General features: G+C 47.7%; 1 protein-coding gene across 1 annotated transcript in view; it reads right to left on the reverse strand.

Annotated features, from left to right (window-relative positions):
- The window catches only part of LOC112219953 (paralemmin-2), a 90,378-nt gene that overhangs the window by 57,959 nt on the left and 14,766 nt on the right, over positions 1-17,653 (reverse strand). The window lies entirely within an intron of this gene.

Genomic DNA, 17,653 nt, shown 5'->3' on the forward strand with positions numbered 1-17,653 from the left:
GTGCAGGGACAGGAGAGAGGATACCTGGGATCCACAGCAGGGAGACAGACATGCAGGAAGTGGGGATACCGGAGGACCATTTATCAGTTTAGAGTGACAGCCTACACCTGAGAACCAAGACCGAGAGAGAGGGGGGAGGAGAGAGAGAGAGAAAGGGCAGAGAGAGAGAGAGAGACACAGAGAGCTTGGGCTCCTGAGGTCTCCTGAAATAAAGTAGAATTAAAGTTGGATAAATGTAAAAAACTAGAATATAAGGACTTCTACAAGATAATAACCTCAACATCAAAACGTTAAATCACAATCACAATTCCAGACCTAAAACCCTGATTTTGGACAAAGTGACCTGAATAGACTATTACTACCAAGACACAACTTCTATCAAACCAAAACCTGCAGAAGAAACACAGTGGAAACCTGGCATGGCACAGTGCTATATTAACCAGACCATCCCCTGGCACAGTGCTATATTAACCAGACCATCCCCTGGCACAGTGCTATATTAACCAGACCATCCCCTGGCACAGTGCTATATTAACCAGACCATCCCCTGGCACAGTGCTATATTAACCAGACCATCCCCTGGCACAGTGCTATATTAACCAGACCATCCCCTGGCACAGTGCTATATTAACCAGACCATCTCCTGGACCGGTGCTATATTAACCAGGCCATCCCCTGGCACAGTGCTATATTAACCAGACCATCCCCTGGCACAGTGCTATATTAACCAGACCATCCCCTGGCACAGTGCTATATTAACCAGACCATCCCCTGGCACAGTGCTATATTAACCAGACCATCCCCTGGCACAGTGCTATATTAACCAGACCATCCCCTGGCACAGTGCTATATTAACCAGACCATCCCCTGGTACAGTGCTATATTAACCAGACCATCCCCTGGCACAGTGCTATAATAACACAGACCATCCCCTGGCACAGTGCTATATTAACCAGACCATCCCCTGGTACAGTGCTATATTAACCAGACCATCCCCTGGCACAGTGCTATATTAACCAGACCATCCCCTGGTACAGTGCTATATTAACCAGACCATCCCCTGGTACAGTGCTATATTAACCAGACCATCCCCTGGTACAGTGCTATATTAACCAGACCATCCCCTGGTACAGTGCTATATTAACCAGACCATCCCCTGGTACAGTGCTATATTAACCAGACCATCCCCTGGCACAGTGCTATATTAACCAGACCATCCCCTGGCACAGTGCTATATTAACCAGACCATCCCCTGGCATGACACAGTGCTATATTAACCAGACCATCCCCTGGCACAGTGCTATATTAACCAGACCATCCCCTGGCACAGTGCTATATTAACCAGACCATCCCCTGGCATGACACAGTGCTATATTAACCAGACCATCCCCTGGCACAGTGCTATATTAACCAGACCATCCCCTGGCACAGTGCTATATTAACCAGACCATCCCCTGGCACAGTGCTATATTAACCAGACCATCCCCTGGCATGACACAGTGCTATTTTAACCAGACCATCCCCTGGCACAGTGCTATATTAACCAGACCATCTCCTGGACCGGTGCTATATTAACCAGACCATCCCCTGGCACAGTGCTATATTAACCAGACCATCCCCTGGCACAGTGCTATATTAACCAGACCATCCCCTGGCACAGTGCTATATTAACCAGACCATCGCCTGACACAGTGCTATATTAACCAGACCATCCCCTGGCACAGTGCTATATTAACCAGACCATCGCCTGGACCGGTGCTATATTAACCAGACCATCCCCTGGCACAGTGCTATATTAACCAGACCATCCCCTGACACAGTGCTATATTAACCAGACCATCCCCTGACACAGTGCTATATTATATCTACAGACTGAGAGGAGAGAACTGGCAGCTCTACAGACTGAGAGGAGAGAACTGGCTGCTCTACTGAGAGGAGAGAACTGGCTGCTCTACTGAGAGGAGAGAACTGGCTGCTCTACTGAGAGGAGAGAACTGGCTGCTCTACTGAGAGGAGAGAACTGAGAGGAGAGAACTGGCTGCTCTACTGAGAGGAGAGAACTGGCTGCTCTACTGAGAGGAGAGAACTGGCTGCTCTACAGACTGAGAGGAGAGAACTGGCAGCTCTACAGACTGAGAGGAGAGAACTGGCAGCTCTACAGACTGAGAGGAGAGAACTGGCTGCTCTACAGACTGAGAGGAGAGAACTGGCTGCTCTACAGACTGAGAGGAGAGAACTGGCAGCTCTACAGACTGAGAGGAGAGAACTGGCAGCTCTACAGACTGAGAGGAGAGAACTGGCTGCTCTACAGACTGAGAGGAGAGAACTGGCAGCTCTACAGACTGAGAGGAGAGAACTGGCTGCTCTACAGACTGAGAGGAGAGAACTGGCAGCTCTACAGACTGAGAGGAGAGAACTGGCAGCTCTACAGACTGAGAGGAGAGAACTGGCTGCTCTACAGACTGAGAGGAGAGAACTGGCTGCTCTACTGAGAGGAGAGAACTGGCTGCTCTACAGACTGAGAGGAGAGAACTGGCTGCTCTACTGAGAGGAGAGAACTGGCTGCTCTACAGACTGAGAAGAGAGAACTGGCTGCTCTACTGAGAGGAGAGAACTGGCTGCTCTACAGAGAGGAGAGAACTGGCTGCTCTACTGACTGAGAGGAGAGAACTGGCAACTCTACAGACTGAGAGGAGAGAACTGGCTGCTCTACTGAGAGGAGAGAACTGGCTGCTCTACTGAGAGGAGAGAACTGGCAGCTCTACAGACTGAGAGGAGAGAACTGGCAGCTCTACAGACTGAGAGGAGAGAACTGGCAGCTCTACAGACTGAGAGGAGAGAACTGGCAGCTCTACAGACTGAGAGGAGAGAACTGGCTGCTCTACTGAGAGGAGAGAACTGGCAGCTCTACAGACTGAGAGGAGAGAACTGGCTGCTCTACAGACTGAGAGGAGAGAACTGGCAGCTCTACAGACTGAGAGGAGAGAACTGGCTGCTCTACAGACTGAGAGGAGAGAACTGGCAGCTCTACAGACTGAGAGGAGAGAACTGGCAGCTCTACAGACTGAGAGGAGAGAACTGGCAGCTCTACAGACTGAGAGGAGAGAACTGGCAGCTCTACAGACTGAGAGGAGAGAACTGGCTGCTCTACAGACTGAGGGGAGAGAACTGGCTGCTCTACAGACTGAGAGGAGAGAACTGGCAGCTCTACAGACTGAGAGGAGAGAACTGGCAGCTCTACACACTGAGAGGAGAGAACTGGCTGCTCTACTGAGAGGAGAGAACTGGCTGCTCTACAGACTGAGAGGAGAGAACTGGCTGCTCTACAGACTGAGAGGAGAGAACTGGCTGCTCTACTGAGAGGAGAGAACTTAAAGAGACACACATGGCACTGAAGGAGGGGGTGAGAATGCTGAGCTGTTACAGAGAAGCTAGTAGAACAGCCCACCCCAGACCCGAACCCCAACACAACAATGGGACAGACCACACAGAACCCACCAACCCAACATGGCATTGAGGAATAAACCACATCAGTCACTGGCTTGATCAATAAGTGCATCGAGGACGTCGTCCCCCAATGATTTTAAATACATACCCCAACCAGAAGCCATGGATTACAGGCAACATTCGCACTGAGCTAAATGGTAGAGCTGCCGCTTTCAAGGTGCGGGACTCTAATCCGGAAGCTTACAAGAAGCTTAAAAGAAATCCTGCTATGCCCTGCAACGGACCATCAAAGAGGCAAAGCGAAGCGTCAATACAGGGCTAAGATTGAATCATACAACACCGGCTCCGACGCTCGTCAGATGTGGCAGGGCTTGCAAGCTATTACAGAGTACAAAGGGAAGCACAGCTGAGAGCAGCCCAGTGACACGAGCCTAACAGATGAGCTAAATCACTTCTATGCTCTAGGCAAGCAACACTGAGGCATGCATGAGAGCATCAGCTGTTCCGGACGACTGTGTGATCACGCTCTCCACAGCCGATGTGAGTAAGACCTTTAAACAGGTCAACATTCACAAGGCTGCGGGGCCAGATGGATTACCAGGACGTGTGCTCCGGGCATGTGCTGACCAACTGGCAGGTGTCTTCACAGACATTTTCAACATGTCCCTGATTGAGTCTGTAATACCAACATGTTTCAAGCAGAACAGCATAGTCCCTGTGCCCAAGGACACTAATTTAACCTGACTAACTGACTACTGACCCATAGCACTCACGTCTGTAGCCATGAAGTGCTTTGAAAGGCTGGTAATGGCTCACATCAACACCATTATCCCAGAAAACCTAGACCCGCACAATTTGCATACCGCCCAAACAGATCCACAGATGATGCAATCTCTATTGCACTCTACACTGCCCGCTCCCACATGGACAAAAGGAACACCTATGTGAGAATGCTGTTCATTGACTACAGCTCAGCGTTCAACACCATAGTGCCCTCAAAGCTCATCACTAAGCTAAGGATCCTGGGACTAAACACCTCCCTCTGCAACTGGATCGTGGACTTCCTGACGGGCCACCCCCAGGTGGTGAGGGTAGGTAGCAACACATCTGCCATGCTGATCCTCAACACTGGAGCTCCACAGGGGTGCAAGCTCAGTCCCCTCCTGTACTCCCTGTTCACCCACGACTGCATGGCCAGGCATGACTCCAACACCATCATTAAGTTTGCAGACGACACAACAGTGGTAGGCCTGATCGCAGACAACGACGAGATAGCCTATAGGGAGGATGTCAGAGACCTGGCCGTGTGGTGCCAGAATAACAACCTATCCCTCAACGTAACAAAGACTAAGGAGCTGATTGTGGACTAGAGGAAAAGGAGAACCGATCACGCTGTCACGCCCTCTCATCGACAGGGCTGTAGTGGAGCAGGTAGAGAGCTTCAAGTTCCTTGGTGTCCACATCAACAACAAACAAGAATAGTCCAAACACACCAAGACAGTCGTGAAGAGGGCACAACAAAGCCTATTCCCCCTCAGGAAACTAAAAAGATTTGTATGGGTCCTGAGATCCTCAAAAGGTTCTACAGCTACAACATTGAGAGCATCTTGACTGGTTGCATCCCTGCTGGTATGGCAATTGCTCCCCTGTCAGCTCCCCTGATAGCTCCCCTGTCAGCTCCCTTGTCAGCTCCCCTGATAGCTCCCTGTCAGCTCCCCTGATAGCTCCCCTGTCAGTTCCCCATGTCAGCTCCCATGTCAGCTCCCCTGTCAGCTCCCTGATAGAACCCCTGTCAGATCCCCTGTCAGCTCCCATGTCAGCTCCCCTGTCAGCTCTCCTGTCAGCTCTCCTGATAGCTCCCCTGTCAGCTTCCCTGTCAGCTCCTCTGATAGCTCCCGGTCAGCTCCCTGATAGCTCCCTTGTCAGCTCCCATGTCAGCTCCCCCGATAGCTCCCCTGTCAGCTCCCCTGATAGCTCCCCTGTCAGCTCCCCGGTCAGCTCCCCTGATAGCTCCCTTGTCAGCTCCCCTGTCAGCTCCCCGATAGCTCCCTGATAGCTCCCCTGTCAGCTCCCATGTCAGCTCCCCTGTCAGCTCCCTGTCAGCTCTCCAGCTCCCCTCAGCTCCCCGGTCAGCTCCCCTGATAGCTCCCCTAGCTCCCCCAGCTTCCCTGTCAGCTCCCCTGATAGCTCCCCTGTCAGCTTGTCAGCTCCCAGCCCTTGTCAGCTCCCCTGTCAGCTCCCTCGATAGCTCCCCCGATAGCTTCCCTGTCAGCTCCCTGATAGCTCCCCTGTCAGCTCCCGGTCAGCTCCCCTGATAGCTCCCTTGTCAGCTCCCCTGTCAGCTGCCCCGATAGCTCCCCTGATAGCTCTCCTGTCAACTCCCCTGTCAGCTCCCCTGATAGCTCTCCTGTCAGCTCCCCTGATAGCTCTCCTGTCAGCTCCGCTGTCAGCTCCCCTGTCAGCTCCCCTGTCAGCTCCCCCGACTGAACACACGAAACAAAATATCAAAACGAATGGAAGAAACGAAACAGTTCTGTCAGACAGAAAACAACCACCCACAAATCATAGTGGGAACACAGGCTACCTAAGTATGGTTCTCAATCAGAGACAACGATTGACAGCTGCCTCTGATTGGGAACCATACCAGGCCAAAAGCAGAAATACAAAACATAGAACAAAAACATAGAATGCCCACCCCAACTCACGCCCTGACCATAAAAAGGAACTAAGGTTAGGACGTGACACCTATCCACCAAACTACCAGGTGTGAAACAGGGAAGAGACTCAGGGGGTAGGCTAATTTGGTATAGAGCAGACCTAACCCATTCTATTAAATTAGTCAAAACAGGATAATTTTACATCTGGCTAGATATTAATAAGGAAATTATCTCAACAGAGAAAAATGTCCACCTGTGTGCTACCTATATCCCCCCAAGATAATCCCCATACTTTAACGATGACAGCTTCTCCATCCTAGGGGGGAGATCAACCATGTGTCACTGTAATAGTGAAGGTATAAACCTGGCAGTAGAAACAGTACATTTGACCTCTCCGTGTAACGCACTTGAGGCGTAGTGGGTGCGGAGTCAGGCGCAGGAAGCAGAAGGTACAGAACAATGTTTTATTCCGGCATAGAGAAAGATGGTCACACCAATACCGAGTGCACATACTGTACAAGACCGGCCCAAAACCAGGACCCAACCAGTCCGGAGGCAAAACAAAGGGAAACGCAATACCACAAACATACACAGAGCAAAAATAAGCCCGCACAAAGAGCAGGCGAGCCTTACCGGCTTAAATAGCCCAACTAAAAACCTAAACAAGAGACAGGTGTAACCAATAAGACAAAAACCAACAGAAAAGGGAAAAGGGATCGGTGGCAGCTAGTAGACCGGTGACGATGACCGCCGAGCGCCAGCCGAACAGGAAGAGGAGCCACCTTCGGTGGACAGCCTGAGAAAATTCAAAACAATGACAAATGGTTTGATGAAAAATGCAAAAACCTAAGAGAGAAATTGAGAAACCCATCCACCTAAGACCCAGAGAACCTTAGTCTACTCCTTCACTATGGTGAATCACTCAAACAGAAATACACTACGGAAAAAGAAGGAACAGCACGTCAGAAATCAGCTCAATGTAATTGAAGAATCCATAGACTAACCACTTCTGGGAAAATTGGAAAACACTAAACAAACAACAACACGAAGAGTTATCTATCCAAAGCGGAGATGTATTGATCAGACAATTCTCAATTTTTTGGGGGGGCTCTATAACAAAGAACAAACAGCAAAAATATGATCAAATACAAATCTTAGAATCAACTATTAAAGATATTAAAGATGACCAGAACCCACTGGATTCTCCAATTACATTGGATGAACTACAGGACAAAATAAAAACCCTCAACCCCAAAAGGCCTGTGGTGTTGATGGTATCCTTAATGAAATGATAAAATATACAGACCACAAACTCCAAATTGGCTATACTAAAACACTTTAACATCATCCTTAGCTCTGGCATCTTCCCCAATATTTGGAACCAAGGACTGATCACCCCAATCCACAAAAGTGGAGACAAATGTGACCCCAGTAACTGGGATATGCATCAACAGTCCTCTGCATTGTCATTAACAGCAGACTAGTTCATTTCCTCAGTGAAAACAATGTACTGTGCAAATGTGAAATGGATTTTTTACCAAATGACCATACGATAGACCACGTATTCACCCTATATTCACCCTGCACACCCTAATTGACAAACAAACCAAAACAAAGACAAAGTCTTCTCATTCTTTGTTGATTTCAAAAAAAGCTTGACTCAATTTGCATGAGGGTCTGCTATACAAATTGATGGAAAGTGGTGTTGGGGGTAAAACATACAACATTATAAACTCCATGTACACAAACAACAAGTGTGCGGTTAAAATAGGCAAAAAACACATTTCTTCCCAAAGGGCTGTGGGGTGAGACAGGGATGCAGCTTAAGCCCCACCCTCTTCAACATATATATTAATGAATTGGCGAGGGCACTAGAACAGTCTGCAGCACCCGGCCTCATCCTACTAGAATCTGAAGTCAAATGTCTACAGTTTGCTGATGATCTGGTGCTTCTGTCCCCTACCAAGGAGGGCCTACAGCAGCACCTAGATCTTCTGCACAGATTCTGTCAGACCTGGAACCTGTCAGACCAGGGTCCTGACAGTAAATCTCAGTAGGACAAAAATAATGGTGTTAAAAAAAAGAGTCTGTGAACGATATGAGAGACGAGGCAAGAAGGGCCTTCTATGCCATCAAAAGGAACATCAAAATAAACATACCAATTAGGATCTGGCAAAAAAAATACTTGAATCAGTTATAGAACCCATTGCCCTTCGTGGTTGTGAGGTCTGAGGTCCGCTCACCAAAAGAATTCACTCAATTGGACCAACACCAAATTGAGACTGCATGCAGAATTCCACCAACAAATTCTGTGTGTGAATATTTATTCTTTGTCAGAGGCAATGAGTTCTATGAGTGTCCTGCTGCCCTGTGACCAATGTGAGTGCCTGTGAATGCCAATGTGGGTATGACTGTAATGTGACTGCCTTGTGTCTGTCTGTGTGTGTGTGCGTGTGTGTGTGTGTGTGTGGTACAAACATTAGTGTGTATACTACAAACCCTCTGCTGTGTGTCCTTCAGACCAAAGGTAGTACACAGAGCAGATAGAACACAGCAGAGCAGTTAGAACACAGCAGACCACAGTTAGAACACAGCAGGGCAGTTAGAACACAGCAGACCACAGTTAGAACACAGCAGGGCAGTTAGAACACAGCAGAACACAGTAGAGCAGATAGAACAGAGCAGAACACAGTTAGAACACGGCAGAGCAGATAGAACACAGCAGAACAGTTAGAACACAGCAGACCACAGTTAGAACACAGCAGGGCAGTTAGAACACAGCAGACCACAGTTAGAACACAGCAGGGCAGTTAGAACACAGCAGAACACAGTAGAGCAGATAGAACAGAGCAGAACACAGTTAGAACACAGCAGACCACAGTTAGAACACAGCAGACCACAGTTAAAACACAGCAGACCACAGTTAGACAACAGCAGACCACAGTTAGAACACGGCTGAGCACAGTTAGAACACAGAGCAGTTAGAACACAGCAGAACAGTTAGAACACTGCAGACCACAGTTAGAACACAGCAGAACAGTTAGAACACAGCAGAGCAGTTAGAACACAGCAGAGCAGTTAGAACACAGCAGAGCAGATAGAACACAGCAGAAGAGTTAGAACACAGCACACAACAGTTAGAACACAGCAGAACAGTTAGAACACAGCAGAGCAGATAGAACACAGCAGAACAGTTAGAACACAGCAGAACAGTTAGAACACAGCAGAGCAGTTAGAACACAGCAGAGCAGATAGAACACAGCTGAACAGTTAGAACACAGCAGAGCAGATAGAACACAGCAGAACAGTTAGAACACAGCAGAACAGTTAGAACCCAGCAGAGCAGTTAGAACACAGCAGAGCAGATAGAACACAGCTGAACAGTTAGAACACAGCAGAACAGTTAGAACACAGCAGAACACAATTAGAACACAGCAGAGCAGTTAGAACACAACAGAACACGGTTGGAACACAGCAGAACAGTTAGAACAAAGCAGAGCAGTTAGAACACAGTTAGAACACAGCAGAGCAGTTAGAACACAGCAGAACACAGTTAGAACACAGCAGAGCAGTTAGAACACAGCAGAACACAGTTAGAACACAGCAGAACAGTTAGAACAAAGCAGAGCAGTTAGAACACAGCAGAACCCAGTTAGAACACAGCAGGGCAGTTAGAACACAGCAGAGCAGATAGAACAGAACAGAGCAGTTAGAACACAGCAGGGCAGATAGAACACAGCAGAGCAGTTAGAACACGCAGAACAGTTAGAACCCAGCAGAGCAGTTAGAACACAGCAGAGCAGATAGAACACAGCTGAACAGTTAGAACACAGCAGAACAGTTAGAACACAGCAGAACACAATTAGAACACAGCAGAGCAGTTAGAACACAACAGAACACAGTTGGAACACAGCAGAACAGTTAGAACAAAGCAGAGCAGTTAGAACACAGTTAGAACACAGCAGAGCAGTTAGAACACAGCAGAACACAGTTAGAACACAGCAGAGCAGTTAGAACACAGCAGAACACAGTTAGAACACAGCAGAACAGTTAGAACAAAGCAGAGCAGTTAGAACACAGCAGAACCCAGTTAGAACACAGCAGGGCAGTTAGAACACAGCAGAGCAGATAGAACAGAACAGAGCAGTTAGAACACAGCAGGGCAGATAGAACACAGCAGAGCAGTTAGAACACAGCAGACCACAGTTAGAACACAGCAGAGCAGTTAGAACACAACAGAGCAGTTAGAACACAGCAGGGCAGATAGAACACAGCAGAGCAGTTAGAACACAGCAGACCACAGTTAGAACACAGCACAACACAGTTAGAACACAGCAGGGCAGTTAGAACACAGCAGAGCAGTTAGAACACAGCAGAGCAGTTAGAACACAGCAGACCACAGTTAGAACACAGCACAACACAGTTAGAACACAGCAGATCAGTTAGAACACAGCAGAACACAGTTAGAACACAGCAGACCACAGTTAGAACACAGCAGACCACAGTTAGAACACAACAGGGCAGTTAGAACACAACAGAACACAGTAGAGCAGATAGAACACAGCAGGACAGTTAGAACACAGCAGACCACAGTTAGAACACAGCAGAGCAGTTAGAACACAGCAGACCACAGTTAGAACACAGCAGAACACAGTTAGAACACAGCAGGGCAGTTAGAACACAGCAGACCACAGTTAGAACACAGCAGGGCAGTTAGAACACAGCAGACCACAGTTAGAACACAGCAAAGCAGTTAGAACACAGCAGACCACAGTTAGAACACAGCAGAACACAGTTAGAACACAGCAGATCAGTTAGAACACAGCAGGCCACAGTTAGAACACAGCAGGGCAGTTAGAACACAGCAGAGCAGATAGAACATAGCAGAGCAGTTAGAACTCAGCAGAGCAGTTAGAACACAGCAGAACAGTTAGAACAAAGCAGAGCAGTTAGAACACAGCAGAACACAGTTAGAACACAGCAGGGCAGTTAGAACACAGCAGACCACAGTTAGAACACAGCAGGGCAGTTAGAACACAGCAGACCACAGTTAGAACACAGCAGAACACAGTTAGAACACAGCACACCACAGTTAGAACACAGCAGACCACAGTTAGAACACAGCAGACCACAATTAGAACACAGCAGGGCAGTTAGAACACAACAGAACACAGTAGAGCAGATAGAACACAGCCGTGCAGTTAGAACACAGCAGACCACAGTTAGAACACAGCAGAACACAGTTAGAACACAGCAGACCAGTTTGAACACAGCAGAACACAATTAGAACACAGCAGAACACAGTTAGAACACAGCAGACCACAGTTAGAACACAGCAGGGCAGTTAGACCACAGCAGAGCAGATAGAACACAGCAGAGCAGTTAGAACACAGCAGAGCAGTTAGAAAACAGCAGAACACAGTTAGAACACAGCAGACCACAGTTAGAACATAGCAGGGCAGATAGAACACAGCAGAGCAGTTAGAACACAGCAGACCACAATTGGAACACAGCAGAGCAGTTAGAACACAGCAGAACACAGTTAGAACACAGCAGACCACAGTTAGAACACAGCAGGGCAGTTAGAACACAGCAGACCACAGTTAGAACACAGCAGGGCAGTTAGAACACAGCAGGGCAGTTAGAACACAGCAGAGCAGTTAGAACACAGCAGAGCAGATAGAACACAGCAGAGCAGTTAGAAAACAGCAGAGCAGTTAGAACACAGAAGAGCAGTTAGAACACAGCAGACCACAGTTAGAACACAGCAGACCACAGTTAGAACACAGCAGGGCAGTTAGAACACAGCAGACCACAGTTACAACACAGCAGAGCAGTTAGAACACAGCAGACCACAGTTAGAACACAGCAGGGCAGTTAGAACACAGCAGGGCAGTTAGAACACAGCAGAGCAGTTAGAACACAGCAGAGCAGATAGAACACAGCAGAGCAGTTAGAAAACAGCAGAGCAGTTAGAACACAGAAGAGCAGTTAGAACACAGCAGACCACAGTTAGAACACAGCAGACCACAGTTAGAACACAGCAGGGCAGTTATAACACAGCAGACCACAGTTAGAACACAGCAGAGCAGTTAGAACACAGCAGACCACAGTTAGAACACAGCAGAACACAGTTAGAACACAGCAGAACAGTTAGAACACAGAAGAACACAGTTAGAACACAGCAGACCACAGTTAGAACACAGCAGGGCAGTTAGAACACAGCAGAGCAGATAGAACACAGCAGAGCAGTTAGAACACAGCAGAGCAGTTAGAACACAGCAGAGAAGTTAGAACACAGCAGAGCAGTTAGAACACAGCAGAACACAGTTAGAACACAGCAGGGCAGTTAGAACACAGCAGAGCAGATAGAACACAGCAGACCACAGTTAGAACACAGCAGGGCAGTTAGAACACAGCAGACCACAGTTAGAACACAGCAGAACACAGTTAGAACACAGCAGACCAGTTTGAACACAGCAGAACACAATTAGAACACAGCAGATCAGTCAGAACACAGCAGAACACAGTTAGAACACAGCAGAACACAGTTAGAACACAGCAGACCACAGTTAGAACACAGCAGACCACAGTTAGAACACAGCAGACCACAGTTAGAACACAGCAGGGCAGTTAGAACACAACAGAACACAGTAGAGCAGATAGAACACAGCAGGGCAGTTAGAACACAGCAGACCACAGTTAGAACACAGCAGAACACAGTTAGAATACAGCAGACCAGTTTGAACACAGCAGAACACAATTAGAACACAGCAGATCAGTCAGAACACAGCAGAACACAGTTAGAACACAGCAGAACACAGTTAGAACACAGCAGAGCAGTTAGAACACAGCAGAACACAGTTAGAACACAGCAGATCAGTTAGAACACAGCAGAACACAGTTAGAACACAGCAGACCACAGTTAGAACACAGCAGAACAGTTTGAACACAGCAGAACAGTTAGAACACAGCAGAACACAGTTAGAACACAGCAGAACAGTTTGAACACAGCAGAACAGTTAGAACACAGCAGCGGGAGATAGAACACAGCAGAGTAGATAGAACACAGCAGAACACAGTTTCAACACAGCAGAGCAGTTAGAACCCAGCAGAACAGATAGAACACAGCAGACCACAGTTAGAACACAGCAGAACAGAACAGAGCAGTTAGAACACAGCAGGGCAGATAGAACACAGCAGAGCAGTTAGAACACAGCAGAGCAGATAGAACACAGCAGAAGAGTTAGAACACAGCACACAACAGTTAGAACACAGCAGAACAGTTAGAACACAGCAGAGCAGATAGAACACAGCAGAACAGTTAGAACACAGCAGAACAGTTAGAACACAGCAGAGCAGTTAGAACACAGCAGAGCAGATAGAACACAGCAGAACAGTTAGAACACAGCAGAGCAGATAGAACACAGCAGAACAGTTAGAACACAGCAGAACAGTTAGAACCCAGCAGAGCAGTTAGAACACAGCAGAGCAGATAGAACACAGCTGAACAGTTAGAACACAGCAGAACAGTTAGAACACAGCAGAACACAATTAGAACACAGCAGAGCAGTTAGAACACAACAGAACACAGTTGGAACACAGCAGAACAGTTAGAACAAAGCAGAGCAGTTAGACACACAGTTAGAACACAGCAGAGCAGTTAGAACACAGCAGAACACAGTTAGAACACAGCAGAGCAGTTAGAACACAGCAGAACACAGTTAGAACACAGCAGAACAGTTAGAACAAAGCAGAGCAGTTAGAACACAGCAGAACCCAGTTAGAACACAGCAGGGCAGTTAGAACACAGCAGAGCAGATAGAACAGAACAGAGCAGTTAGAACACAGCAGAGCAGATAGAACACAGCAGAGCAGTTAGAAAACAGCAGAGCAGTTAGAACACAGAAGAGCAGTTAGAACACAGCAGAGCAGTTAGAACCCAGCAGAACAGATAGAACACAGCAGACCACAGTTAGAACACAGCAGAACACAGCAGAGCAGTTAGAACACAGCAGAACACAGTTAGAACACAGCAGAACACAGCAGACCACAGTTAGAACACAGCAGAACACAGCAGAACACAGCAGAGCAGTTAGAACACAGCAAGCATTTAGAACACAGCAGAGCAGTCTGAGGCTATACACAGGGGGTACCGGTACAGAGTCAATGTGGAGGCTATATACAGGGGGTACCGGTACAGAGTCAATGTGGAGGCTATACACAGGGGGTACCGGTACAGAGTCAATGTGGAGGCTATATACAGGGGGTACCGGTACAGAGTCAATGTGGAGGCTATACACAGGGGGTACCGGTACAGAGTCAATGTGGAGGCTATATACAGGGTGTACCGGTACAGAGTCAATGTGGAGGCTATATACAGGATGTACCGGTACAGAGTCAATGTGGAGGCTATATACAGGGGGTACCGGTACAGAGTCAATGTGGAGACTATATACAGGGGGTACCGGTACAGAGTCAATGTGGAGGCTATATACAGGGGGTACCGGTACAGAGTCAATGTGGAGACTATATACAGGGGTACCGGTACAGAGTCAATGTGGAGGCTATATACAGGGTGTTACGGTACAGAGTCAATGTGGAGTCTATATACAGGGGGTACCGGTACAGAGTCAATGTGGAGGCTATATACAGGGTGTACCGGTACAGAGTCAATGTGGAGGCTATATACAGGGGGTACCGGTACAGAGTCAATGTGGAGACTATATACAGGGGTACCGGTACAGAGTCAATGTGGAGGCTATATACAGGGGTACCGGTACAGAGTCAATGTGGAGACTATATACAGGGGTACCGGTACAGAGTCAATGTGGAGGCTATATACAGGGTGTTACGGTACAGAGTCAATGTGGAGTCTATATACAGGGGGTACCGGTACAGAGTCAATGTGGAGGCTATATACAGGGTGTACCGGTACAGAGTCAATGTGGAGGCTATATACAGGGGTACCGGTACAGAGTCAATGTGGAGACTATATACAGGGGGTACCGGTACAGAGTCAATGTGGAGGCTATATACAGGGGGTACCGGTACAGAGTCAATGTGGAGACTATATACAGGGGTACCGGTACAGAGTCAATGTGGAGGTTATATACAGGGTGTTACGGTACAGAGTCAATGTGGAGGCTATATACAGGGGTACCGGTACAGAGTCAATGTGGAGGCTATATACAGGGGTACCGGTACAGAGTCAATGTGGAGGCTATATACAGGGGTTACCGGTACAGAGTCAATGTGGAGGCTATATACAGGGGGTACCGGTACAGAGTCAATGTGGAGGCTATATACAGGGGTACCGGTACAGAGTCAATGTGGAGGATATATACAGGGGCACCGGTACAGAGTCAATGTGGAGGCTATATAGAGGGTGTTACGGTACAGAGTCAATGTGGAGGCTATATACAGGGTGTTATGGTACAGAGTCAATGTGGAGGCTATATAGAGGGTGTTACGGTACAGAGTCAATGTGGAGGCTATATAGAGGGTGTTACGGTACAGAGTCAATGTGGAGGCTATATAGAGGGTGTTACGGTACAGAGTCAATGTGGAGGCTATATAGAGGGTGTTACGGTACAGAGTCAATGTGGAGGCTATATACAGTGTGTTACGGTACAGAGTCAATGTGGAGGCTATATGCAGGGGGTACCGGTACAGAGTCAATGAGGAGGCTATATACAGGGGGTACCGGTACAGAGTCAATGTGGAGACTATATACAGGGTGTTACGGTACAGAGTCAATGTGGAGGCTATATACAGTGTGTTACGGTACAGAGTCAATGTGGAGACTATTTGATTTGATTTGATTTGATTTGATATATACAGGGGGTACCGGTACAGAGTCAATGTGGAGGCTATATACAGGGGGTACCGGTACAGAGTCAATGTGGAGGCTATATAGAGGGTGTTACGGTACAGAGTCAATGTGGAGGCTATACACAGGGGGTACCAGTACAGAGTCAATGTGGAGGCTATATACAGGGTGTTACGGTACAGAGTCAATGTGGAGACTATATACAGGGGGTACCGGTACAGAGTCAATGTGGAGGCTATATACAGGGGTACCGGTACAGAGTCAATGTGGAGACTATATACAGGGTGTTACGGTACAGAGTCAATGTGAAGGCTATATACAGTGTGTTACGGTACAGAGTCAATGTGGAGGCTATATACAGGGGGTACCGGTACAGAGTCAATGTGGAGGCTATATACAGGGGTACCGGTACAGAGTCAATGTGGAGGCTATATACAGGGGTACCGGTACAGAGTCAATGTGGAGACTATATACAGGGTGTTATGGTACAGAGTCAATGTGGAGGCTATATACAGGGGGTACCGGTACAGAGTCAATGTGGAGGCTATATACAGGGGTACCGGTACAGAGTCAATGTGGAGGCTATATACAGGGAGTACCGGTACAGAGTCAATGTGGAGACTATATACAGGGGTACCGGTACAGAGTCAATGTGGAGACTATATACAGGGTGTTATGGTACAGAGTCAATGTGGAGGGTATATAGAGGGTGTTACGGTACAGAGTCAATGTGGAGGCTATATACAGGGGGTACCGGTACAGAGTCAATGTGGAGACTATATACAGGGTGTTATGGTACAGAGTCAATGTGGAGGCTATATACAGGGGGTACCGGTACCGAGTCAATGTGGAGGCTATATACAGGGGGTACCGGTACAGAGTCAATGTGGAGACTATATACATGGGGTACCGGTACAGAGTCAATGTGGTGGTTATATACAGGGGGTACCGGTACAGAGTCAATGTGGAGGCTATATACAGGGTATTACGGTACAGAGTCAATGTGGAGGCTATATACAGGGGGTACCGGTACAGAGTCAATGTGGAGGCTATATACAGGGGGTACCGGTACAGAGTCAATGTGGAGGCTATATAGAGGGTGTTACGGTACAGAGTCAATGTGGAGGCTATATAGAGGGTGTTACGGTACAGAGTCAATGTGGAGGCTATATAGAGGGTGTTACGGTACAGAGTCAATGTGGAGGCTATATAGAGGGTGTTACGGTACAGAGTCAATGTGGAGGCTATATACAGTGTGTTACGGTACAGAGTCAATGTGGAGGCTATATACAGGGGGTACCGGTACAGAGTCAATGTGGAGGCTATATACAGGGGGTACCGGTACAGAGTCAATGTGGAGGCTATATACAGGGGGTACCGGTACAGAGTCAATGTGGAGACTATATACAGGGTGTTATGTTACAGAGTCAATGTGGAGGCTATATACAGGGGTACCGGTACAGAGTCAATGTGTAGGCTATATACAGGGAGTACCGGTACAGAGTCAATGTGGAGACTATTTGATTTGATTTGATTTGATATATACAGGGGTACCGGTACAGAGTCAATGTGGAGGCTATATACAGGGGTACCGGTACAGAGTCAATGTGGAGGCTATATAGAGGGTGTTACGGTACAGAGTCAATGTGGAGGCTATATACAGGGGTACCAGTACAGAGTCAATGTGGAGGCTATATACAGGGTGTTACGGTACAGA

The sequence above is a fragment of the Oncorhynchus tshawytscha genome, linkage group LG20 (genome assembly GCF_018296145.1).
Source record: "Oncorhynchus tshawytscha isolate Ot180627B linkage group LG20, Otsh_v2.0, whole genome shotgun sequence".
Taxonomy (NCBI): domain Eukaryota; kingdom Metazoa; phylum Chordata; class Actinopteri; order Salmoniformes; family Salmonidae; genus Oncorhynchus; species Oncorhynchus tshawytscha.